This window comes from Pseudophryne corroboree, chromosome 5 (assembly GCF_028390025.1).
Source record: "Pseudophryne corroboree isolate aPseCor3 chromosome 5, aPseCor3.hap2, whole genome shotgun sequence".
NCBI lineage: Eukaryota > Metazoa > Chordata > Amphibia > Anura > Myobatrachidae > Pseudophryne > Pseudophryne corroboree.
In genome coordinates this window covers 462829181-462856644 of record NC_086448.1, presented here as the reverse complement: position 1 = coordinate 462856644, position 27464 = coordinate 462829181, and the positions used below count along the sequence as shown (strand labels likewise).

The window sequence follows — 27464 nt, the reverse complement described above, 5'->3', positions numbered from 1 at the left end:
TATCCCCATTTAGCAGCAGATTCCAGAGCTGCTCACTCTCTCCTCACATCCCCTCTCCTATCCACGGCACCCCTGACCCCTCCCCACACAGGTTCCCCTCTGCTGCTCACTCTCTTCTCACATCCCCACCCCCCATCCACGGCACCCCCTCCCCTCCCTTCCCCACACAGGTTCCCCTCTGCTGCTCACCCTCTCCTTACATCCCCTCCCCCATCCACGGCACCCATGACCACCCCCTCCCCTCCCCACACAGGTTCCCCTCTGCTGCTCACTCTCTCCTCGCATCCCCTCTCCCATCCACGGCACCCCGACACCCCCCACCCCCTCACCACAGGTTCCCCTCTGCTGCTCACTTTCTCCTCACTTGCCCACCCCCATACACGGCCCCCTCTCCACCCCAACACAGGCTCACCTCTGCTGCTCACTTTCTGCTTACGTCGGCTGACCGATCAGAGATCAGATAGGACCGCATTTAGAGCTGCTGCACATACCCAGCTGGATATCACACAGACAATTGTGAAGCTCAGTGAGTATTGCCGCTGACTGCAGCTCTGAGTCCTGGGTCCTGACTCTGGCGGTGTCACTTAGGTGAGGGCTGCTATCTTGAAGCAGTACATTACTCATTGCTGTCCCCTCTCCCAGCGCGTGACTGTAGCATGTGCGTGACCTGGCTGCTGAAGTCTGACGCCGACAGCTCGCCACAGCCACCTGTGCACTAGCACACGCAGGGGGGGTTCCGAGTACCTAGAAACCCCCCCTGCCACCGATGCCTCGCCGTAGGGGGGGAAAGGGGTGAGGAGGCAGAGAGATGGAGGAGCTATGTCACGTCAGTGACGCTGCAGCTGCCTCCTCCGCAGCGGAAGCGCCGTAGCGCTCAGCTCCTCCTAGGTACTATACTGTAGTTCCTATGGGCTACTGGGGCTGGAGTGTTGGCCAGGTGACATGCTCTAGTCAGTCCTGAGTCCCGAACATCCATCGCTCATCGCCGGCGCCGGGATCCTGCTGCTGGTTGCTACATAACATGCGTACAGTGGAGAGAAGCTGTTGCCCCAGCCTCAAGGTCAGTGTAACTGCAGGACCTGCCGGTGGTGGAGGGCTGGGGGAGGGAGCCCAGCAGGTGCACTGGTAGGTGCACACACTAGATACTGTAGATACATATCCATATCTGCGCCAGTGAGAAACAGATACATGCAATGAGTGCCGCACCATTGCGTGTGTGTGTGTGTGTGTATATATATATATATATATATATATATATGTATGTGTGTGTGTATATACAGTATATACATATTATATATCTATATATGGATAAACGGTGTTGTGTGTGTATATATACACACATACACACACACACACACACACACACACACACACACACACATCTCTCATGCATGCCTGGCACTCGGAGACAATAAAACACATGAAGCAACTGCTTAAATCAACATTTAGTTTCTATGTATACAGTATAGATATGGTGGCAGGCTTGGACTGGCCCACAGGGGTACAGGGGAAACCACCGGTGGGCCCCACTGCCTGGGGGGACCACCTCCTGCTATTGTGCACTTAAATTATATATTATACATATGTTACCTTATACTGGACTATGATTTATTTTCTACAATGCATTGCTATTATTAATCTGTTATTAATCTGGTACATTATCATGCATGCAGCATCTGAATTACTGTAAATATTTATGAAGGAGCCCAGACATTGCATTCTCTAATGGTTAGTCAAACCAATGAGGTGACAGACCCCACCCCCTCTGCAGACTGGCCACACCCCTGAACATGGGCCCTACCACTCCAATCCCCCCAGTGGGCCCTACATGCACCAGCACGACACTGTATGGTGGCACTCGTGGACTCTTCGTCGCCCCATAATGAAGACTCACAGGCGCCCGTATGCTACTCCAACATTTTACTGTATAATAACATTCATCAGGTATACCCTGACAAAGGTTATAATAAAGTGAAACGTTGGAGTAGCCTGCAGGTGCCCCTGAGTCTTAATTTGAAAGAGTCCGTGAGTGCCACCATTTGTATACTGCATATAACATTACTGTTGGAAGGCACTGAGGCAGATTACTGAGTGCATACTACCTCAGTCTCAGCCCCCTTATACTTGGCTCCACCCCCTCTCTGGAAACCCCTGTTCACAAATCCTGTGTTTGCCCCTGCACTGGGCTGCCTGGTCAGTGTTCTCTGCTGCAGGACCTGATTCCTGTTGGGTTTTTTTTTTTTTGGGGGGGGGTGTTTGGAAAGAAGATCTGCCTGCAGATCTCTCTCTCTCTATCTGACACCCCCTCTCTCTCTCTCTCACCCCCTCTCTATCTATCCCCGACACCCCCACTCTCTCTCTCTCTCTCTCTCTCTCTCTCTCACTCCCTATCTCTGACACCATCTCTCTCTTACCCCTCTTTCTCTTGACTATCTCTCACCCCCCTCTCTCTCTCCCTGACACTTTCTCTCTTACCCCTTTTCTCTTTCACCCCTTCTTAATCTATCCCTGACACCCTCTCTCTTACTCCCTCTATCTCTATTCCTGAAGCCCTCTCTCTCTCTCAACCTCCCTCTATCTATCTATCTATCCCAGACACCGTTTCTCTCTCTTCTCCCACTCTCTTACCCCCTCTCTCTATCCCTGACACCATCCCACCCCCTCTCTATCCCTGACAGGCTCTCTCTCTCACTCCCTCTCTATCTCTGACACCATCTCTCTCTCTTACCCCTCTCTCACACACTCACTCACTCACTCATCCCTTCTTTCTTTCCTCTCTCTAACCCCTTCTCTATCCCTGACACCCTCTTACTCTCTCTATTCCTGACATCCTGTCACTCTCTCAACCCCCCTCTCTCTATCCCTGACACCATCATACTCCCTCTCTATCCCTGACACCCTCTCTATCTCTGACACCATCTCTCACTCTCTTACCCCTCTTTCTCTCTTCTATCTCTCACCCCCTCTCTTGCCTTGACACCCTCTCTCTGACCCCTTCTCTCTTTGCTTTCTGTTACCCTTTCTCTATCTATCCCTGACACCCTATTTCTTTATCCCTGACACTTTCTCTCTTACTCCTCCTCTCTCTATTCCTGACACCCTCTCTCTCTCTCTCTCTCTCAACCCCCCTCTCTCTATCCTGACCACACTCTCTCCTCTCTCTCACCCCTTTTCTCTATCCCTGACACCATCCCATCCCCTCTCTATCCCTGACACCCTCTCTCTCAATTCCTGACATCCTTTCTCTCACTCCCTCTCTATCTCTGACACCATCTCTCACTCTCTTACCCCTCTTTCTCTCTTCTATCTCTCACCCACTCTCTTGCCCTGACACCCTCTCTCTGACCCATTATCTCTTTGCTTTCTGTTACCCTTTCTCTATCTATCCCTGACACCCTATTTCTTTATCCCTGACACTTTCTCTCTTACTCCTCCTCTCTCTATTCCTGACACCCTCTCTCTCTCTCTCTCTCAACCCCCTCTCTCTATCCTGACCACACTCTCTCCTCTCTCTCACCCCTTTTCTCTATCCCTGACACCATCCCATCCCCTCTCTATCCCTGACACCCTCTCTCTCAATTCTACCCCTTTTCCACTAACGAGCACGGGTCGCAGCCGGGAGCCTGACACGGGAGCTGCCCCCTGCTGCGACCCGTGCTCGGTCCCTTTCCCATTAGCAGTCACAACCCGGCAAATGCCGGGTTGGTGACGCTTCTAGTGACACGGCAGGGGCGGCGCAGGGAGATCACATGATCTCCCAGCGCCGCCTTCCCTATGCACTGTGAACGGGAGCTGTGTCACCTCGACACGGCTCCCGTTCACACTAGACAGCTAGCCGGGTTGAACACGTGTTCAACCTGGCTAGCTACCAGGGTAGGATTCCCGGATCACTTGATCCGGGTTTACCCTTTTCCACTTGCAAAAAACACGGGTAAATGCGCGCCCCCGTTCCCTTACTTTCCCTGACATCCTCTTTCTCTCACATTCCCCTCTCTCCCTCTCATCCCTCTCTCTCAAACTGATACTTTCAGTATTATACTCTGTTGTGTAATGTAGCTGTGATGTCTGTGTGTAGCCAGTACTGAGCTTTGTAGTTCGGTTTTCACCTGCCACTGCAGGATGCCCCCCTGATTGACAGTAGGTACGCCCATAGGTGGATATAGACACGCCCCTTGGGTGTAATGTGACACGCCCCCTCAATGGTGCGCCGCGCTGCGCATTAGAGTGCGATCTATAATCTCCCTGAAACTACTTTTCAAAAGTAGGCAAGTATGTATAGATGCTGTGTATCTGTAATGGACAGGCTATAATGATGGTGGACTATATACACCAGTACTGGCATGTGTAAACTCACCGCACAGCTCCCGACCAGTCTGGAGGTAGAAGATCCCAGTAGCCACCAGCAGGTGGCCGGAGGGGTCTGGAAATGGCTTGTGCGGGGTACTGGGGGGCGAGTACATCGGCATGCTGTATATATAAAGAGTTGGTTATCTGCCTCCTCCTCACCCACATCATCTGCAGCCCCAGTACCGACCAATCCTCCTCCCAGTCCCTGTACTACTCACCCAACACAGGGTCTCACCTCTTCCTGTCAGACTGATTCACCTTCTCCCTCTGCCAGTAAGTGGCCACATGTGTCCACAATGCCTCCACTCTGAAAGGGTCCGTCTGGTGGTATATGCATCAGTTCCTTGGTTACTGCTGCTACTTGTTGCCGAGTCCCAGGATGGCAAGTAACATGGGGTTGCAGCATAGTATATAGAGGAGGGGGTGCAGAGTATGGCCTATCTGCCACTACCAGCCCTCTCTCCCCAGTCTCTATCTGGGACAACCCTCCTGCCCTCTTTTTTTCTCCCCCAGTCTCTTTCCGCCACTACCCCACTCTCTCTCTCCACACCCCTCTCCGTATGCAGCAAATGCAAAACAGTCAGATCTGTGGGGTTAATTCAGACTGGATCGCCGCTATGTGGAGTGCGCATGCGCACCCTGGGAGCCCAGTGAGATGCTAAGAGCATCTCAGGGCTGCAATCGCCTCTGCCTGACTGACAGGCAGAGGCGGTTGCGGGACGGGAGGGGGCATGCCAATGGCGTTAGAATGCCGTTGGTGCACGCGGTCCGGACAACGGAGGCGCGTCCGGACTGTTGTGGGTGCTGGCCACGGCGGTTGCATGACGTTACGCGCAGCCGGCGAAACCCGGAACTGTGCTGGAACGGAGCTATTCAGCGGGTACAAAAGCATTGCCGCTGTGCGATGTTTTTGCACCCTTACGGGGGGAGTAGGGCCAAACATGCGGGGTGGACTAGCCCTGTGCTGGGCATCCCCCCACCTGAGAAACTGATCGTAGATGTGCTAAATTTAGAACATCTACGATCAGATCTGAATTACACCCTGTATTATTAATATTACCAACAGCAGGTTAGGAGGCTGTAACATCTTCCTGCAGTTTCACTTTCAATTTGAGCTATGTCAGCTGTCATGTTATTTGGTCTGTGTGGCGTCCTCTAGTTGCCACCAGAGCACATAACAGAGGTGAGGAACAGACTTGACTTTTATTATTTAGGATTGACATGGAAAATTTTAGAAAGCAAGGTTTTAATGCTAAAATGCTGCAATGTACAACAAACAGTACAATCTGCATCTAAAGTAAAACAAAAAAGGTAAACATTTGTTAAAATTCCTTTAAAGAATTCCTCAAAAGCCATACTAACACATTAAAACACAATTTTATTTAGAGATAAGTGAACTTTCAAAATGGTTTCCACCAGATCTGTATTTGCAGGGCCGGCTCTACCATCAGCCCGCTTTAGGCGGCTGCCTAGGGGCGCCGGCCCTTGGAGGGTGCCATTGAAATCATCTAGCAAAAAACTGAAGGATGTCTCTGTATGCGACCTCCTCTTTTTACACTGTGCTGGCCGCTGCTATGGGTCTAATCAGGTGCAGCCGCCGCTATCAGGCTGTACCAGATAGTGCCTCAGTGCTTCATCCGTGTAACATCGAGCCATCTTAAAGCACATAGGAGGCAAATGTAACTATGACTCCCGAGGGGCACCCCCACGGCCGCAACTCATAGCCCTGATGCACTTCCTCTAAGCCTCTGGATACCGGCTCTCCAGCAGCAAGCAGCAGCTGACTAAATGTCTGCACCCGCAATGTTGCTTTAATGCTGCTACCGCCTACAGGAGGTATCCTGCCAATGTCGAGGGAAAAAACAAGAAAACAGCATAACCCAGGAGGTTCTGCGGGAGCACAGACAGTACAGATCTTACAGCCCAATGGGTGGTTTGCACTTGTAAACAGCATAATAGGGAAAACACAGGCACTGGGGAACAATACAGTACATATGGAGGAGGAGGGTTAGTAATGAATTTACAGATGGGGGATAGAACACAATAAGGAGCATACAAATATATGTATGTCTGTGAGTATATAAAATATGTATGTATACACATACAATTAAATGGATGTAGTTGGCATCCTATCGGACGGGACCCCAGAATCCCAACAGCCAGCATCCTGAATGTTAGTATAGCAGGGAGGGTTAGGCTTAGGCTGTGGGGAGGGAGGGTTAAGGGAAGGGCTAAATAATTTTATTTAAAATGTCCGGATTATGGTGGCCGGGAAGCCATAGTCAGTATTCTGACCGCCGGCATCCCATACCCAACCCTTTCTAACATGCTGACTAGCGTGTTTACATAAATAATAGATGGTACCTTAAGGACTTTTAACCATTCGCATAAGATTTGACCACATCAGCAAGTGTCCTATCTGACGTGGTCGCACAGGATATGACCAGTCAGATAAATAGAGTTAGCAGCGGCAGTGAAGAGAAACTTCCCTCTGCCTCCCTGCACCCTCCACACAGTGTTGCCATGCTGCTGATCATTGTTGATCGGTCAGCACGGCAGGACGACCCACCCAGCGGCTGCAGACAATGGCAGCCGCTGGCAACGTGTAAAAAAAACACCCAAAACCACCCCCAGACCCCCCGTGTGTACTTGGCAGCTGTCTGAGGTATAAAAAGCAATGTTGAGAAGGTCGCAATGTTCTCGATCTTCCCGACCGATGTTCCGATGTTTGAGAAAATAGGATTTTAATTACCTACCGGTAAATCCTTTTCTCGTAGTCCGTAGAGGACACAGGGGTCCATTTAGTACCATGGGGTATAGACGGGTCCACTAGGAGCCATGGGCACTTTAAGAATTTGATAGTGTGGGCTGGCTCCTCCCTCTATGCCCCTCCTACCAGACTCTCGGGCACAGAGTCTAGGAAACTGTTGCCGAGGAGACGGACATACTTTGGGAGAGTGCTGAGGTTCCTGCAGAACTGATTGACCAAACTGAATCCTCAGAGGCCAAAGTATAGAACTTGTAGAACTTAGTAAACATGTTCAAACCTGACCAAGTAGCTGCTCGGCAGAGCTGTAAAGCTGAGACGCCCCGGGCAGCCGCCCAGGAAGAACCCACCGACCTAGTAGAGTGAGCAGAGTGCGCTTGTACAGATTTAGGACAAGGCAAACTTGCCGTGGGATAAGCATACTGGATAGTAAGTCTGATCCAGCGTGCAATAGTCTGCTTTGAAGCAGGACACCCAATTTTATTGGGATCATAAAGAACAAACAGCGAGTCCGTTTTTCTGTGATGAGTTGTTCTTTTCACATACACCTTCAAAGCCCTCACAACATCCAAAGACTTCGAAGTAGCAGAAGTGTCGGTGACAACCGGAACCACAATAGGTTGGTTGATGTGAAACGCAGACACCACTTTAGGAAGAAATTGCTGATGAGTTCTGAGTTCAGCTCTGTCCCCATGGAAAATTAAATAGGGACTTTTGTGAGACAAAGCCCCCAGCTCCAACACACGTCTTGCTGAAGCCAAGGCCAAGTGTGACGGTCTTCCATGTAAGATATTTTACGTCCACCTCCTGTAATGGCTCAAACCAGTCCGATTGGAGGAACTGCAGCACCACATTGAGAACCCAAGGTGCCATGGGAGGCACAAATGGAGGTTTGGATGTGCAGAACACCTTTCAAGAACGTCTGGACCTCAGGGAGAGAAGCCAATTGTTTCTGAAAGAAAATGGACATGGCCGAAATCTGGACTTTTATGGAGCCCAAACGCGGTCCCACATCCACGCCTGCCTGCAGAAAAAGCAGTTAACGTCCCAGATGAAATTCCACCACAGAATAATTTCTGCTCTCACACCAAGAGACGTATTTCTTCCAAATACGATGGTAATGTTTAGACGTTACCCCCTTCCTGGCTTGGATCATAGTCTGGATAAGCTTGTTAGGGATCCCACTCCTGGCTAGAATCCACCGTTCAACTTCCATGCCGTCAAACGTAGCCACGGTAAGTCCTGATAGACGAATGGGACCTGTTGCAAAAGATCCTTGCGAAGAGGTAGAGGCCACGGATCTTCGAGAAGCATCTCCAGAAGGTCTGCGCACCAGGCCCTTTTTGGCCAGTCCGGAGCAATGAGTATTGCTTGAACCTTTTCCCTTTTTATTCTCTTTAGAATTCTTGGGATCAGAGAAAGTGGAGGAAACATGTACACCATCCGATAGACCCATGGAGTCGTCAGGGCGTCTATCGCCACCGCCTGTGGGTCTCTCGACCTGGAACAATACCGCCTGAGCTTCTTGTTGAGACGAGAGGCCATCATGTCGATCTGTGGATATCCCCATCGACTTGTCATGCACCTGAACACTTCCGGTTGAAGGGCTCACTCCCCCGGGTGCAGTTCGTGTCTGCTGCCACAGCGTTTCTTTCTGCCCACCGGAGAATTCTTGACACCTCTGACATTGCTGCTCTGCTTTTCGTTCCGCCCTGTCGGTTTATGTACGTTACTGCCGTCACATTGTCCGACTGGACCTGAATTGCCCGATCTTGAAGAAGATGTGAGGCCTGTAGAAAGGCATTGTAATGGCCCTGAGTTCCAGAATGTTGATTGGAAGGATGACTTCCTGACTTGACCATCTTCCCTGAAACTGCACCCCCTGAGTGACTGCTCCCCAACCTGTGGTTAACAGAATCCAGTTCTGAATTTCGAACCTCCGTCCTGCGACGAGGTGAGAAGACTGTAGCCACCACAGAAGGGAGATCCTGGCCTTTGGCGACAGACGGATCCTCTTGTGCATGTGAAGATGTGATCAGGACCATTTGTCCAACAGATCGACCTGGAAGGGTCTTGCGTGAAACCTTCCGTATTGAAGTGCCTCATAAGAGCCCACCATTTTCCCCAGAAGGCGAATGCACAGATGCACAGACACCCACGTTGGCTTCAGGACATCCTGAACTATCGACTGGATTACCAATGCCTTTTCCAACGGAAGGTACACCTTTTGTGACTCCATGTCCAGTATCATTCCCAGGAATGGGAGCCTCCATGTTGGCTCTAGGTGAGATTTCGGAAAGTTCAGATGCTGTCCAGCAACCTCTCCCTGGATGGCGCTTTTATCAGGAGATCATCCAGGTACGGAATTATGTTCACTCCCTGTTTGCAGAGTAGAAACATCATCTCTAACATCACCTTGGTGAACACACTCGGTGCCGTGGAGAGACCAAATGGCAGGGCCTGGAACTGGTAGTGACAGTCCTGCAGTGCAAACCGTAGATAAGCCTGATGAGGCGGCCAGATCGGAATATGAAGGTACGAATCCTGGATATCCAGAGACACTAGGAATTCACCCTCCTCCAGACCGGAGATCACCGCTCTCAGAGACTCCATCTTGAATTTGAACACTCGTAAGTACGGCTTCAAATACTTGAGGTTCAGAATCGGTCTTACCGAACCATCCAGCTTCGGTACTACGAACAAGCTGGAATAGTACCCCTTGTTTAATAGATGAGGTGGAACTGGAACAACAACCTGAGTCTGTACCAGTTTTTGGATGGCATGCTGTAAAGTTATACTTGCCTCTTGTGAAACTGGCAAGCCTGATTTGAAGAATCTGTGAGGTGGGAGCTCTTGTAACTCCAGTCTGTAGCCCTGGGAAATAAGATCTATGACCCAGGGATCCTGGCACAAACTTGACCAGATCTGACTGAAGAATTGTAGTCGGGCTCCCACCTGACAGCCTTCCAGGCATTGTGGTCCACCGTCATGCTGAAATCTTTGAGGAAGCAGAGCCTGAGCTCTGTTCCTGAGCACCTGCAGTTGCTGGTTTTCATAGTTTACCTCTTGCGCTGCTGGAGGACTTAGAAGCACCTGAGATCATTCTCTTAATGGAATTAACCCATTCCGGTTCAGCCCTGCTATTCTGGGAAGGTGCACTGCCCTGAGTACCCAGTAGTGAGCCCCCTGGTGAAGAGGAACACTCCGCTGTACAAGAAACACACTCTTTGCCTGACATAATGTAAATGTGACAGCACACATACACACAGGAAAAGGTTAAGCACAATTAACCCACGAAGAGCCCTTCAGGAAGACACAGAGTTGTTTGGAGCCAGACCCCACCGCACCCTTATCGCTAAGGCCAAGCTTAGCTGGGTCGCAGACTAAGTACCCTGATAGGGGACTTAGTACACTAATAATCGCTCCCCACCTGCTATGACCCCCTGGTACCGCTGAGGTAATCTGGAGTCACACTGGAGGAGCTGCGCGTCTCTGTCCTGTCAGCGTCTGTGTCCACTGCAGAGGGTAAATGGCGCTGGTGAGCTGCTGGATCCTCTCATAGTGAAGCTACCACCCCTTTATTGGCGCGCGGTCTTCCTTCTTTTTTTATACTGGCTGAGGAATTTGGTGCTTAAAATGGAGAGAAACCGTTTTAAGGCTGTGTTTGCCAGTCTGTGTACTGTGTACAGTGTACTGAGACGCAGTTGTGTACTGTGTCTGGAGATGCATTCCGCCCCGTTTAGAAGCTGTGCGTCTCCGTACCCTCGTGCCGCCATTAATGGCCGACGGCGGGACGTCAACTCCGTACTCACCACTCTTCATTCTTCTGGCTCTGTTAGGGGTGGCAGCGTGCTGCGGGAATGTATGCTCGCCGTGGTGGGACTTGCGAATAGTTCCCTCAGGAGCTCAGTGTCCTGTCAGCGGGGAACAGGACCATTAACCCTTCAAGAGGTTGGGCCCCTCCCCAAGTCCCACGAAGCAGGCAGGCTGGTGCCAACCAGACCTGCCTGAAAACAACAAACAGAAAATAAATGCAGAAAACTCTTCAGGAGCTTCCTTCAGCGTGACTGGCTCCTCCGGGCACATTTTGTAAACTGAGTCTGGTAGGAGGGGTATAGTGGGAGGAGCCAGCCCACACTATCAAATTCTTAAAGTGCCCATGGCTCCTATTGGACCCGTCTATATTCCATAGTACTAAATGGACTCCAGTATCCTCTATGATGTAAGAGAAAAACATTTTTTTACAATTTTATTTAAAAAAAAAAAAAAAATCTTTTTTTTTAATAAAATCATTTTGGATTAGGTTAAGTTCTTCACCTAATTCACTAATAAAAATAAAATAAAAACATTTCAGAGCGGTTTTTGGGGGAAAAAATCATCAGTTAAGAGGTTAAATTTAAAGTATATTGTGAGCTTTGTTTACAATATATTTTATCACTTTAAAAGTCCTTGGGCGGTATTCAAATGATATATCACTCCCAATCTCCTTTCTAATGTGATCTCTGCATATCGCGCCCATAGTTATCAGGTTAAGCTGCGTATTTAGAAGGGCGCCCTCGATACCCCGGGGGTAGCGAGCTGAAATGATTATACCACACCCGTCAGCAGAAACAGATCGGGTGTGAAAGGGGGTGAAAAGAATTGAGTGTTGTCCCTTTTCTCTGTATACAGTATGTATAATGATGCAATTCTCCCCAGCCCACCTAGTGGCTTCCTGCATCTCCCTTCCAAGAGGTGGTGGTAGATGGGTTTTGCAGGTTAGGGGGTGCTAGGTCTGAAGCTTTGACTAGTGCAGAGGGATCTTGCACCGGGTGGTCTTCAGTATGCCGGCGGTCGGGCTCCCGGCGACCAGCATACTGGCGCCGGGAGCCGACAGCCGGCATACCGACACTTATTCTCCCTCGTGGGGGTCCACGACCCCCCTGGAGGGAGAATAAAATAGTGTGGCACGCGTAGCGCGCCACCGTGCCCGTAGCGTGGTGAGCGCAGCGAGCCCACAAGGTGCTCATTTGCGCTCGCCACACTGTCGGTAAGCCGGCGGCCGGCCTCCCGGCGCCGGTATGCTGGTCGCCGGGAGGCCGGCCGCCGGCAGATCGTAGTGAACCCCTTGCACCGGCCCTGTGTATTTCAGCATGACAAATTGCAAATTTTACTTGCAGGATCGGAAACATTCCCAGTCCTACCACAACCACACCAAATAGCGTAACGAATGGACCATTTCCATTTCAGTTTCTATTCATAGACTATAAATTCAGGTAAATGCTGGAATTTCACTCATAAAACGGTCTGTTTTGAAATTAAATTTAATTGGCATGAAATTTTGCTGCAGATTTGCTCACCTCTGTTAGTGGTGAATACCAGTCATGAGTCAGACTGGCTATAAAACCAATGAGCTCCAAGGCTTATTTGATCTTACTAGCATGACTGACAGATATGAGTGCAGGGAAAAAGACTTTACATTCCCCTCATAACTGCCAAGACATATCTCTGTTGTGTAAAGATCTGTATATACTACAGCAAGGGTTTTGAATCTTCACCAGCCCCCATAAACAATTGACCAGCAAAATATTAGCATCACTAATAGTAGCAAGCAGTGGCACTCCTACTTTTATGAAGGGGTGTGGTATGGTATGCCGGCGGCCGGGCTCCCGGCGACCAGCATACCGGCCCCGGAAGCCCAACCGCCGGCATACCGACGGCGTGGCAAGTGCAAATGAGCCCCTTGCGGACACGGTGGCGCGTTACGCCCGCCACGCTATTTATTCTCCCTCCAGGGGAGTCGTGGACCCCCACGAGGGAGAAAAACTGTCGGTATGCCGGCTGTTGGGATTCCGGCGCCGGTATACTGTGCGCCGGGATCCCGACAGTCGGCAACCTGAAGACCACCACTGTGAATGCGCAAAAAAAAAAAAAAAGCGTATGCACACATAACCCGGCTTCTAGGGACTACATCAGCTGTAGCCCCTAGAAGCCAGATAAAGATGACAGAAAGGCAGGGAAGCACTCTATCAGTGACGTGCAGTCAGGGGAGGCAGGGGAGGCAGTGCCTCCCCTGTCATTAATGATTAAAATAATACAAAGAATATACTTATGACACAGATTTTGTCATAAGTATATTTGTATTATTTTAATCATTTTTTAAGTGTTTTGGAGGCACCGCTGTCGGTGCCTCCCGCTGAGAATGTAAAAGGACCGGAAGCGGGGGGCGGGGCCAAGCTGCGGGGAGTAAAATCCCATTAAAAAAAGCTCTGTAAGCATCACTAGTAGATGTGCCTCTTTGACAGGGGCGTGCTTTCAGCCCATATGAAAGCACGCCCCTGTCACTGTGGAGGAGGTGATTGGGCGCCGGTGAGCTGCTGCTGATTGGGCACTGCTGAGTCCGTCTACCTCAGACTGACCTCTTTTACATGGCATTGGTGTGGAGAGAGGTCACAGTGTGGTCTGGCATACTGTAGCAGCGGCTGTGGGTAATAATACCCACAGCCGCTGCTATGCCATACCACACTGTGACCTCTCTACACATCAGCTGTCCTCGCACTGTCTCCTCCCAGCCACCTTCCCCGTCGCTGCACCTCAGCTCCTGACTCACCCCCTCCAATGCTAGACAACCAACGTTTAGCCCGCGGTGAGTGTCAGAGATTCGGAGCGAGGGGAGATGGGGGGGGGGGGGGGGGGGTTTGTAGGCACCGCCAATAGAAGAAATAGCAGTGGGAGCGGTGGAGGGGGGGAAGCTGCCACCGCAGCCCCGCCCATAGTGACCATTGCTCCCTGCTTGTCTGTCCAGACCAGTTTCAGACCTCGACAGGGGTAGTGCTCAGGTGGGCAGTGGAGCTGCATTGAAGTTACTGGTACCAGGATAGTCTGGTCGGCTACCAGGAAGGTATCCAACTGCTGTTACAAGCCCTCAAGGGTCCAGGGCAATGCAGATCACCCTCTCCCTGTCACCCACTAATGTCACCCTCTCCTTAGCGTAACCCTCTCCCTGTCACCCACTACTGTCACCCTCTTCCTGTCATCACCCTCTCCCTGGCGTCACTCCCTGCCACCCACTGCTGCCACCCTCCCCGTCATCCTTTCCCTGGCATCATCCACTGCTGTCACCCTCTGCCTGGCGTCATGCTCTTCCTGTCACCCTCTCCCTGGCGTCACCCTCTTCCTGTCGTCACCCACTCTCTGTCGTCACCCACTCCCTTGCGCCCTCTCCCTGCAATCACCCTCTCTCTGGCGTCACTCCCTGTCACCCACTGCTACAACCCTCTCCCTGGCGTCACCCTCCCCCTGGCATCATTCACTGTCACCCTCTCCCTGGCGTCACGCTCTTCCTGTCACCCTCTCCCTGGCGTCACGCTCTTCCTGTCACCCTCTCCCTGGCATTACCCACTCCCTGTCACCCATAGCTGTCACCCTCTCTCTAGCGTCACCCTCTCCCTGTCACCCACTGCTGGCTATTTTGTTGTCCAGGACTTCTATTAACTTAATAGCACCACACCCACGGTGCTATTAAGTTAATGGAAGCCCTGGACAACAAAATTGCATTCATGGTCTCCTCCCACTCCCTCCCCAGTCCCAAACACTATTTTTTATTTTATTTTTCCTATAAAAATGTACAATATATTAGCCGCCTGCTCATCACAAGTTTAATGAGCAGGCAGGCTGCAGGCATTGGCGGCATCGGACTGAGATGCAAATTAGTGGTGGAGTGCTGGGGCAGTTGATGTGTGGGCGAGTTTGTAAGCCATTGGCGGTGGCGGGGGTAGCTGGCATTGGCTCAGCGGCAGTAGGGGTCATCGGCGGGATTCGGCGGACATTATGGCTGCAGTGCCTCACCAGCCACTGACCTCACCGCACGTCACTGCACTCTATGCTAATCGCTGTCTGGATAAGAAGTCCCAAGGGGAGAAAACAGCTTTCCCTGGGATTGCCTGCAGGGCTGGCGACAGGGGAAGTCAAAGGGCACACCTGTACTGGTCCCCAAGGATCAGAGGGGCCCCAAGGAAATGCCGTTTGTCCAAATAAGGCGGCCAGCTGTAGGTGGTGTGGGCACAGCCTCAGAGTGACAGGAGCCTCTTATAGACAGTGACTGTGCAGTGTGAGTGTGCACCTGTTCTTTCAGGCATAGCTCTGTAGCTGGCATGGGACATGGTAGCAGGGAATGGATACTGGGGTGTGCAGCGCAGGTGAGTCTCTCCCCAGGATAAGAGTGGCTTGGTGAAGGGATACAGGGCTTTGAGATTGTGTGGGGAGACGGGATATGCAACATGGAATAATTGGGGACTGACTGTGTGGTGTGTAGGAGAAAGGTGTAATACACATATTTATACATGTGTATAAAGAAATATATATATATTGTCAAAGTCAGAAAAATATCACGCTGCACGTTGCCATATATGCACTTCATGCGTGTGCACGCTGCATATTTAATCAAAATAATGTATTTTATAAGTTAATATTCCCCTGAGTTCAACAGGTATCAGTGGGTCTCAAGATGGCTCTTTGACCTTAGAGATTCCCCAAACAATAGCTTTCATGTTGGGAGGGCTTCACATGTTCTTATGCATAGTTAAGCACAGGAATAGTAATTGAAGATTAATTGTATTCCGAATCAGTTTCTTTCCCGCAGACGGAATACAATAGCCTTTAATTACACTAAGCTTTGAGATTCAATGAGGAGGGCCAACACCTGTGTTTACGAATGGGGCTGGATTTGTCTCCAGAAGAATGATTGCTGGGATGTCATTGTCTCAACTGAAAGTGGACAGTGAGACAGTATTCGCCAAACAATAGCTTCCCACAAGACAGGTATTTGAAACAAGTGCATAACCAAGATCACATGGTCAGCTCTGCTCACTGATACAGCTAGCCCACATGCTGTGAAAGACACACACTTCCTGTGGTTGACACCCCCCCACAGCAGTAATGCAGGTATGATATATCCACTGGAAATCACAGGGCTCACTGACTCACTCAGAACCAAGCAAGCATCCAGAAGCATGGCTTGCTTATCACCAGGCTCCAAGCGAAAGGCTAAGTATTGTATACTCATGGCTTAATGGCATAGAATAGTTTAAATATGTGTTTGTGGTAAAGTAGTTGTGAAATGATTGACATAGAATAGTTAGTTTGGAGATACAAATGGCTTAAGGTTAATGATGCTTGTGCAGTTGTGTGATTGTTGGGTGTTTGGGTTGATACTCTATGAAATCTGTAATGAATTGGAACAGTAGACAATCTGTAGCATAGCATCTCTGGTATACATTTATGGATGGTGATTTATAACAGATTATAGTAGTTTTACATGATACATCTTGCTGAAGGTTAGAAGTCAAAACATACTTCCTTTTGTTACTGTAGTCATGTGCTTGTAGCAATAGCAGGCTGATACTTGTGGGTACCTGGTTATTGAGAAACTGTGTTGGCTATAAATTGTGAAAGGTGATTTAGATGGTTTAGAATTGTAAAATCAGAACATATGCATTATATTGAAGCTTAGACATTTTGGAATATAGTGGAGTCTTATGTCTTCTGCTATGTGAATATGGTATAGGCTTTGTCAATTAAAGAATGCCATGTGTTTGGACTTGCAAATCTAAAATGGCTGCTAGCATTCCCTTTTAAATCATATGTTACAGACTTTGGAATCATGGGAGTTTTTCCCAAAATGGAGTCTAGCTTCTGTCCCATGCGGTATCGTAGGGACCATTGTGTTGTTGTTGCTGTGTGTGTTGTGTATATAGGGACAGCCAGCCAGGGTGAGCATAAGTTTCTCAACACAAAGGTTCTCAACATTGACTAACTGCGCAGCGATCGCTCCCTCCATGTGTAAGTTTCTCTGCAACCATATTGTCTCTTATTTAATGTTATAAGCCATTCTCTCTCTCCTTCCCCCTTAAATGTATTTGTATCTTTATTGTATTTTATGTGTAGTGATTCGGTTAGGTGTTTTATGTTATCTTGGTAGTGTATAACTTGTATTGTGTTATTCTTTTGCAATTGAACGTTCATTAATTTCCTTAAAAGGCGTTAGACCCTTAGACCGGTATTTGAGTGTTTATTATATTGCTAAGGGGTTCTCAGAGCGTCACATACGCTCATACAGCTTTTTAACTAACAAGGTTACACTGTGTTGCATTTACACCTTATCACTGCACAAGGGTTTACAGCATAAGTACATTGTTTATGGTATAGTTATAAAAGTTTAATTCTGTAAGTGTCTGCGACGCCTGTGCTCACACCCTGTGCACAGCGTCTGCTACACTAAGGGCGTACCCTTGCGGTACCTTTTGCGCCAATTGCGTACTGTGGCCCTCATTCCGAGTTGATCGGTCGCAAGGCGATTTTAGCAGAGTTACACACGCTAAGCCGCCGCCTACTGGGAGTGAATCTTAGCTTCATAAAATTGCGACCGATGTATTCGCAATAATGCGATTACTAACTACTTAGCAGTTTCAGAGTAGCTCCAGACTTACTCTGCCTGTGCGATCAGTTCACTGCTTGTCGTTCCTGGTTGACGTCACAAACACACCCAGCGTTCGCCCAGGCACTCCCACCGTTTCCCCGGCCACTCCTGCGTTTTTTCCGGAAACGGTAGCGTTTTCAGCCACACGCCCCTGAAACGCCGTGTTTCCGCCCAGTAACACCCATTTCCTGTCAATCACATTACGTTCGCCGGAGCGATGAAAAAGCCGTGAGTAAAAATACTTTCTTCATAGTAAAGTTACTTGGCGCAGTCGCAGTGCGAACATTGCGCATGCGTACTAAGCGGATTTTCACTGCGATGCGATAAAAAATACCGAGCGAACAACTCGGAATGAGGGCCTGTGTCTCTTAACCTTTTAAAGTGTTTTAAATAGGATAAACATATAGGCTTTGTCAATATATATATATATATATATCTATAGATCGGATGTATGGCTTGGACTGGCACTCCCACTGTAGAGGAGTAGTGAGCCCTGGTGCCCTCTGATATGATTGAATATAGCAAGTGGCGATAAAGCAGTCAGCGGCACTCAGGGTCTAAGACCCTGAGTGCCGCTGACTGCTTTATCGCCACTTGCTATATATATATATATATATATATATATGTATATAAACAGTGTTTTATATAGCACAGCAAATTCCGATGTGCTTTAATATATAGAATCTGAGGGGGCTCCAGGGATATCAATGTACCGGGCCCCAATATGTCTGTTGCTGGCCCTGATTACCTGTCTAGAGTGTGATTAGCAAAGTGTGCTTTAAAATGAAGCCTCAAGCCATCCAGTGCACAGATTGTTTCTTTATAAGGTGCCACAAGGGTTCTATAAAAAGAGACTAGCAGTTTTATTGCTGTTTATTATTCTAATTGAATACATTTCATGGTGCAATGAGAGTAAGCTGCTGTTTATCAATGGTGTACCAAACCTCTGTAAGACTAGAACATACAATTTGAAACAAAAACTCCTCTATATATTTAAAATTACATTCTCCAATAAGGTAAACGGCACATGAATAGAATGATAAATCAATTTACTGTAATATAAAATGATAAATCAATGCATATATTATAGAATAGTAAAAATAAAAAGTACATTTCTCTGGAATACAAACGAGAGCGTGAAACTTTGCATTACTATCTGACTACATTCGCAGATATAGCGGGGAATTCAATTAGCCCCTTAATTTAACTGGGGGGACAAAGGGAGGTAGCCTCGAGCTTTAACACCTGGGCCTATTCAATTACAGGCCCTTTATTTCGCCTGTTAAATAAATCTGTGTTCATGCGTTAACACATAGAATCCGGGATAAGTTCCCGGACCTATGTGTTAACACTGGCAAGCCACTTGAAAACAGGATATTTATCAGGATTTCTTGTCAGGTCCGTTCAGATACAAAAATAAATCCCTGTTAAGTACAGCCTGTGGGCTGTCTTCGGGGGCTAATTGAATAGCCCAGAGGGATCAATAAGCCCGCTGTAAATTACTACGGCTAATTGAATTCCACCTATAGTTTATACTGAACAATGTCTTCCACATAAAATTAAAGATACATACTGGATAGTGTACTGTATATTGGGGGTCATTCCGAGTTGTTCGCTCGCTAGCTGCTTTTAACAGCATTGCACACGCTAAGCCGCCGCCCTCTGGGAGTGTATTTTAGCTTAGCAGAATTGCGAACGAAAGATTAGCAGAATTGCGAATAGAAAATTCTTAGCAGTTTCTGAGTAGCTCCAGACCTACTCACAGATTGCGATCAGCTCAGGCCATTTAGTTCCTGGTTTGACGTCACACACACGCCCAGCGTTCGGCCAGCCACTCCCCCATTTCTCCAGACACTCCCGCGTTTTTCCCTGACACGCCTGCGTTTTTCCGCACACTCCCAGAAAACGGCCAGTTTCCGCCCAGAAACACCCACTTCCTGTCAATCACACTCCGATCACTTCAACGATGAAATTTCTTCGTTCGGACGTGAGTAAATTTACTAAGTTTTGTGCTAAAATACTTACCGCATGCGCACTGCAAACCATGCGCATGCGCATTTTTGCCTTAATCGCTCCGTTGCGAAAATCGGCAACGAGCGAACAACTCGGAATGACTCCCATAGAAAGAAGTCCAGTGTTAATATACTGTATGCAAATTGAATAGTTTGCCTCTTTTTTATTTGAAAGTATACGATACCTCCACATATGGAAATGAAATGACCTAGAAACTAGATGACTTCACGATGGAAGAGCAAGATTTTCCTTGTCCTCCTCTTGTGGTACAGTATATGAATCCTGTGATTGGAGGTGAAATAGCAGCAGGAATGCCACTGGTGGTGGTTTAATGGTGCTTATATGTAAACAATAAAACACTGTGTTTGCCTACCCCTTCCTCTGGAGTAAGGGGCTAATTCAGATCTAATCGCTGCTGTGCGTTTTCGCACAGCGGGCGATCTGGTCTGAACTGCACATGCGGCGCAGTGTGCATGTGCATGCTAGAGATGCTATCGGCATCTCAGCCCAGCAATCGCCTCTGCCTGATTGACAAGCAGAAGCGTGCGCTGGGCGGGAGGGGGTGGGCAAGCGGCGCAGTGCAGGGAGGTACTTGTCATGTACAAAAGCATCGCCGCTGTGCGTTGCTTTTGTACTTGTGCGGGGGGGGGGGGGGGGGGGTAGAGCCTGACATGCGGGGCAGACTAGCCCCATGCTGGGCGTCCCCCCCGCATTCAGGGTAAATGATCGTAGATGTGCTAAATTTAGCACATCTACGATCAACTCTGAATTCCCCCTAAATGAGCAAAGTTTCAGTCAGTGGATACAATTTAAGGTAAACAGCAATTCAGAGAAGCAGTCATTTGTTGCTAATAAGAATGTATTATTGTTTTTTGTTTTCCTTTCCAAACTGTATACTTGTGAGTGCAGGATAAGCCTTGATTATTTGTGGAACACCTTATACAGTATGTTAACATTTATTAATAAGACATTGTTCGGTAGCATCCATAGATTTACACGTATAAGGTAAACATAAAACACATTTCTATTAATATGTTCTTCTCTCTTTAAACATAATCATTATTACAGATTGTGCCAACCCAGGGACCTCTTTATCTTGTCTTGGAAATTAGATGTAAATTATCATCCACAAACGTAAACCATTTATTTCCACTAGAAGTTTATAGAAATTTTGGTGTTGCTAATGTTAATAATAGCTCATTAATAAACTTTGTTACATTTTAATATATATGGTGTTCACTTCGTATTTGCTTCATATAACCATTACTGGTTGTAAAAAACGCTGTCCATTGATTTACTGATGTGTAAAAGATTGTCTACTGTTTTATTAAAGTAAGTTTTTTTTATTTTTATTACTACTCAGTTTTCCCTCATTTTAGATACAGTAGGTGGTCTGTTTTAGAGGTGGAAGTTGCATTGATGGCAGACACAAGCAGCCGATGTTTCAAGTCAGCGCTTGCGTCTCAATGGTTTACTGACAAGGTTCAAAGACAAATTAGGATGCAGAGAGAAGGAATTTTGGTGAGCATTCCAAGGTGGTTACAAGGGGTGGCTAGTAGGGAGGCCAATCCCGGGATCGGGATCGGCGGGATCCCGGGATTTGGGCCTAAAAATGCCGGGATTTGAATCCCGGCATTGGAGCATCCAATCCCGGGATTCACGGGATTACACTGTGCATGCGCGGGAGGGTGGGTGTGTAAGTAATACTACTTACAATTAGGCGGGCGGCAGCCATAGACAAACGCTGAACGCGGCGGCACTTCAAATGTGGCGCCAGCCGCCAGCCAATCAGAGCTGGCGGATCGGCAGCCAATCAGGGAAGCTGCCGCAGCAGCGGCAGCCAATCAGGAGCGACTGCTGCGGCCGCTTCCCTGATTGGCTGCCGGTCCGCCAGCTCTGGTTGGCTTGCGGCCGGCGCATCATTTGAAATGCCGCCGCGTTCAGTGTGCCCATGGCTGCCGTCCACCTAATAGTAAGTGATATTACTTACACCCAGCCTCCCTCCCGCGCCACTACCAACCCTCCCCGCTACCTACACCCTCCCGCCCAGCTACCTACACCCTCCCGCACCGCTACCTACATCCTCCCGCCCAGCTACCTACACCCTCCGGCACCCCTACCTACACCCTCCCTGCCTTCCGCGCCGCTACCTACTGTTATGAACCACAGGTAGTGGTTCATTCCTATTTTATGTTTATAAGTTGTTTCGCAGGCCAGGATTTCCCGTTGCTCTGTTTAAGAGTACTCTTGGTTGCTGCCGCTGGTGAGTCTGTGTAATTGCAGCTTTTTCCCATGTGTTCAGCCTCACCTGGCTGCTAATTGCATCTTGTCAGTTTGGAGTCATGCAACAGGGCAGCTGCATGAGATTATTAATTAGGCCTCTCTGTTATATGCTGGCTCAGTGCTATTCACAGACGCTGGTGCTATTTCTAGGTTTCCAGTCTGCTTGAGTTCTGAGCTTGGTTCCTGCTAGTTCCTGAGCTCCTGTGTAGCAGTGTCAGTCGAGCTGCTTCCTGTGTCGATTCCTGTGTCAGTCCCTGTGTCGATTCCTGTGTCTGATCCTGTGTCCTGCCGTGAGGCGTTTCTGTCCTGAGGTCCAGTGCCTTTGCCTGTGCCTGGTCAAGATTCTGGCCTCTTGGTGTCCACCGGTCTGTCGTTTGGGATTCTGCCTGTCCTCCAGTTCTGAGAGTCTGTGTCAGCAGCATTGGGAGTTCCTGTCCGTTTGCCAGTATTCGTACCGGTTCCGTGAGTAGCGGCTCTGCCGTGTCCGTCGGCCTAGGCCGCTGTTTTCCGTTATTATTTCTGTCACTGGTGTTTTGCAGAGGGTTCTGCTTATGCTGTCACCGCCGGGTCACAAGAGTATTGTGTCGGCGTGTGGTCAGCATTTCCTTTGTTGTTCTTTTACTTTGGCGGCAAGCCGCACATACATTTAGTTTTAGGCTAGTTAGTAGCCCCTGGCTTTGGTTGTTTCAGTTAGAGGGCCCCTTGTTATCACCCTGTCTCGGTACACTCTTTGTCTCTCATTAAGACCTGAGGGGGCATCGAAGTTGGGCAGACGTAATCCGCCCTTCAAACGCGGCTGCCATGGGCTCAAGCAACCATAGTCTCGCAAGAGTGTACTGACAGCATGGGCGAGACAACGGAGATAGGGCGCCAGGGGCTATTCCCTTTCCATTCCCCCTTTCCCAGCATTACGTCCTGGTGCTCTGGACTCACTTCATAACATCTCCCTTGTTCTGAGCACCAGGAACCTAACACCTACACCCTCCCGCACCACCACCTACCCTCCAGTGCTGCTCCCTACACCCTTCTTCACTGATCCCTACTGCAATCCCGGGATCCCGGGAATCCCGGGATTGAGCGTTTTTCAATCCCGAATCTCGGGATTGAAAAAACGGCCCGGGATTGGCCTCCCTAGTGGCTAGTCAGGTGCATATTTTTTCGCTGTGGCACTGGCACCAGTGGCCATGTTCCAACAGGCCTTCTGTGCAACCATAAGGCTGTTTTAATGTTCAGTGTATGGCCGATGTCCATTCAATGGTGCATCTTTGTATTGGTGTCTCTGTACAAACCAGCATAAATTTGCAGTCGCACTGCATAAAAATATGCAGTAGTGGCTGCATTTGCATCCACCCCTGAATCAGTCCCAGTGTCCCTTTTTTCACAGCACTACAGGGATATTCATTTAGCCCCGAAGAGACATCGGGAGTGTAAAACCCCCCGATGTTTCTTCAGGTTCTGCGGTCGGGCTATTCGATTAGCTCATCCGTTAAAAAGTGCAACTTGTGTGTTTTCTGGTGAAATAGCCCTGTTTTCGGATGAAAACAGGGCTGTTATCGGGGATTGTGCTTCGCCTGCCGGAGGCAGGTGAAGCAAAATCCCTGATAAGCCGCAGCACGCGCCGGCTTATCGGGGCTAATTAGATAGCCACCCCGGCAATACTTTGCACCCGACATGTGTATGTGCGGGTAACTGAATATCCCACCTAAGGCCCATACACACTGGGCGATTTTGAGCTGAAAGCAGGTCACTTTTGGTGTGTTGAGCTGCTTTCAGCTCAAAACCGCCCAGTGTGTATGCACAAGCGATGAGTGGTGAGCGCTGATGTGCGCTCCCGCTTCATCACTGGCGGCCGCCATACCAGTAGATGAACGGCAGGGTGAGCGGCTTTCCATAGCGTCCTGCTATGGAAAGCCGCTCACCCCCGCTGATATCGCTGGGCAGGGGGGGAAAGCGCTCAGTGTGTATGCACCGATCGCTTTTCAGCCCAGCGCTGTCAGCAATCATCACTGTGCATACGCGCTGGGCAAAAACGCCAAGTGTGTATGCACCTTTAGGGGGATAGCCAATTATCCCCGTTAAACATCGGGTCCGAAAAACTGCCATTTTCGGACGTTTTTCTTACTTTTTTCCAATGTTTTACCGATTTATCCAGCTGGATTGCCTGTAAAAAAAAAACCTTTCTTTCGAAAACACACAGGTTCAGTGAAACCTGTTTATTTTCGTGTGAAACAGACCCGTTTTCGGATGAAAACGGGGCTGCTGTTTCCGGGGATTCTGCTTCGCCTGCCGGAGGCAGGTGAAACAAAATCCACGATAAGCCGCGTCACGCGCCGGCTTATCGGGGCTAATTAGATAGCCCCCGACAGGACAATTAGCTCCGGTAAATTATCGGGGCTAATTGGATATCCCCCTTAGTCTGGGAAAACTCTCATTAAATCACCTTGGGGTAAATTTGCTAAGATGGGAGTTCTATTTAAGATGTGATGTTGCCCATAGCAACCAATCAGATTCCAGGTATTTTGTTCTAGAAGGTGCTAGATAATTGAAAACTAGAATCTGATTGGTTGCTATGGGCAACATCCCATCTTAAATAGAACTCCCATGTTAGTAAATTTACCCCCTTGTGTTCTAAACTGATTCAACCATGTCCCTGTGTCTTTCCTTAGTTTTGAACATGTTAAGCTCTGCAATTATTTTATGTTAAGCTTTGTGCTTAAGACCTAGCACCATTTTTATTCCTTCCCTGGATCATACTAATATACTACTAATAGGCATATTTATGAAAATGTGTGTCCATCTCCCAAATATTAATGATGATGAAAACCCTGTAAAATGCAGCAGGACCTTCTGCAGACCACTGGACAGGGATTGATTTGCTTTGCGGACATTGTTAAATACCGTACTCACAGAAAATAGGGGTGGCTGCTGCGGGAGCTGATGGATGGAAAGCAGGATATATCTCAGATATCTTCTGCTTTCCTAATTGGTACATTAAAGGCATAGGTCTGCAAACTCGGTCCTCATTATCTCACACAGTGCATGTTTTGCAGGTTTCCTCACAGAATCACAAGTGAAATAATTAACTCCACCTGCGGACCTTTTAAAATGTGTCTGTGAGTAATTAATACACCTGTGCACCTGCTGGGTTACCTGCAAAACATGCAGTGTGTGGGGTCCTGAGGACCGAGTTTGAGAACCTGTGATTTAAGGGATACTTAACTCTGCTGTTAAACATGTGGAAATAGCAGTTTCTGCATATTTTAAAGGCAGAACTGATTACTAATACCCCTTTTCCACTGTAGCACGGGTCGCAGCCGTGTCACCTGACATGGCTGCGACCCGTGCTACAGCCCCCTTTCCCACAGCGCTCACCAACCCGGCATATTGCCGGGTTGGTGATGCTGCTAGTGACGCGGCAGGGGTGGCGCTGGGAGATCACATGATCTCCCAGCGCCGCTCTCCCATACACTGTGAACGGAGCCGTGTCGCATCGACACGGCTTCCGTTCACACTACACAGTTTACCGGGTTGAACACGTGTTCAGCCCGGCAAGCTACCTGGGTAGGATTCCCGGAACGCTTGATCCGGGAATTTGCAAGGGGACCCTTTTCCACTAGGGAAAAACACGGGTAAATGCGCGCCCCCGCGCATTTACCCGTGTTTTAAAAGCTAGTGGAAAAGGGGTATAAATACATACCTTCCAACATGACCCGCCCCACTAGGTACAAAATGCTCTGTTTCTGGACTTCCCTCCTAATTTATTATTGCCATCACCTGTGAAGAAACAGCTTTCTTATCATTTACCTAGTTCAACACAGGTGATGGAAATCATAAATTAAGAGGGAAGTCCAGAAACAGAGCATTTTGTACCTAGTGGGGCGGGTCATGTTGGAGGGTCTGTAAATAAGCCTCAAGGGTTAATGAATCTGAATATAGCAATACAGTATGTTATTTCTATAATTTGAATAGATTAGCTTGTAATGGTTTTCCTTTAGTAGAACAACAATGCTGACTTGGGTCCTAAAGGTTTCAATGCAATAAATTCGTTTCTGCAGAGACTCTATTACTCTCAGACAAATCTATCCAATATTTGTTTTTAAGATCTAGAAACAATATTCATGCATCGACATCAACTGAAATTATTCCCAAAACAAGCACCAGCAACAATAATTTAGGTGCACTGGATGCTTAGCACCTGGAATTTGTCTAGTCCAGGGTTAAACACACACATACAGTATAATAGGCAGGGGCGGATCTATTATGAAACTAATGAAGCTTAAGCTTCGGTGCTCAAAATCTCAGCATGTGTATGCACCTTTAGAGTTTTGAAAGGCCACCTGCAACTTCCTCCTCTGTAAACATGTTACCCTTCACAGTCACATATACGATATTAAGCAAGATTTGGATTATCATGGCAACTATTCAAAACAATAGAACAAAAACACCTAGGGGCAGATTCAATTACCCACTGTACAGATGTAGCAACACTCATTGTGACTGCGCCTGGTCGCAGTTGCTACCAGTTTGCCGTGATGCACACGCACGCCAGTAGGCACGTGCGTATATTCGCATCCAGATTGCGTACGCATTTCATAACCTAGTCGCAGCCGCGAATAGACGCAGTTAATTGTTGCCACAATGCGTATGCACATGCCGCGATGCGTATGCACATGTGTACGCATTGCGGCAACAATGAGCCTGGCTATATCTGTACTTATCACACGGGTTAAGCTCCAGGTTTAACGTCTAGAGTTATTAAATTATTCTGCATTTTCCTGGTACTTTAAAGTACTTCCACTCCGAAATGATATGTAAACTGTGTTGAGTGTTTGAACCTCTTGCATGTTTTGCTGCAGTAAACTACAGTATATGTAGATTAACATTGTGTATCAATACTAATTATTACTATGTTCCAGGACTAACTGTACCTAATGATGGTTGGAAGAAACAAAACATGTTATTGTTTTGAGTTGCACTGCAGATTTATAACTAAGGGAAAGTCTCTTGAAAAGCCAATAGGATACAGAGCTACATAACACACCCCCGTATGTCACAAGAGCTCAGTTTGCAAACAACTTGCAAGGATATGTCAGCACTACAAATACTGCAGTTTTTCATTGTGAAAAATATCACAGCACAGTCAGTGTATTATCAATTATAATAAACTACCTTTTACAATTTCTGCCAACATTCTTTAATTTTAGTTTGATATTCATTTGTACATACAAAATCTTCAAGTAAAAAAAATAGGGTATTATCGCGATTTGTGTCTGATGTTTTGCATTTGATTATTCCAAGCCTGGCCAACCTGTGGCTCTCCAGATGTTGTGAAACTACACATCCCAACATGCCCTGCCACAGTTCTAGCATTAAGAGCAAAACTGTGGCAGGGCATGCTGGGACTTGTAGTTTCACAGCAGCTAGAGAGTCACAGGTTGGCCAGGCCTGGGTTATTCAATCACACCACTTATTTTTTGCGCCAAGTTTTTTCCAGTTTTCTTGCGGAAACACATCCGTGATAAGTTACGTGTTTTCGCAAAAAAATGGGGCTGATAGGGCTGGTTATTGGGGATTTTTTCACGACCGACAGGTGGAAAA

The 27464-nt window shown here is 48.2% G+C and overlaps 1 protein-coding gene and 1 long non-coding RNA gene across 2 annotated transcripts in view; one reads left to right on the top strand and one right to left on the bottom strand.

Moving 5' to 3' along the window:
* The window catches only part of RETREG1 (reticulophagy regulator 1), a 426697-nt gene that overhangs the window by 123497 nt on the left and 275736 nt on the right, over positions 1–27464 (bottom strand). The gene's annotated exons all lie outside the window — the stretch shown is intronic.
* On the top strand, positions 13613–26998 carry LOC134929127 (uncharacterized). Its single transcript, XR_010178305.1, has 3 exons — positions 13613–13739; positions 19758–19849; positions 26783–26998. It is a non-coding gene; the product is annotated as an uncharacterized LOC134929127 (long non-coding RNA).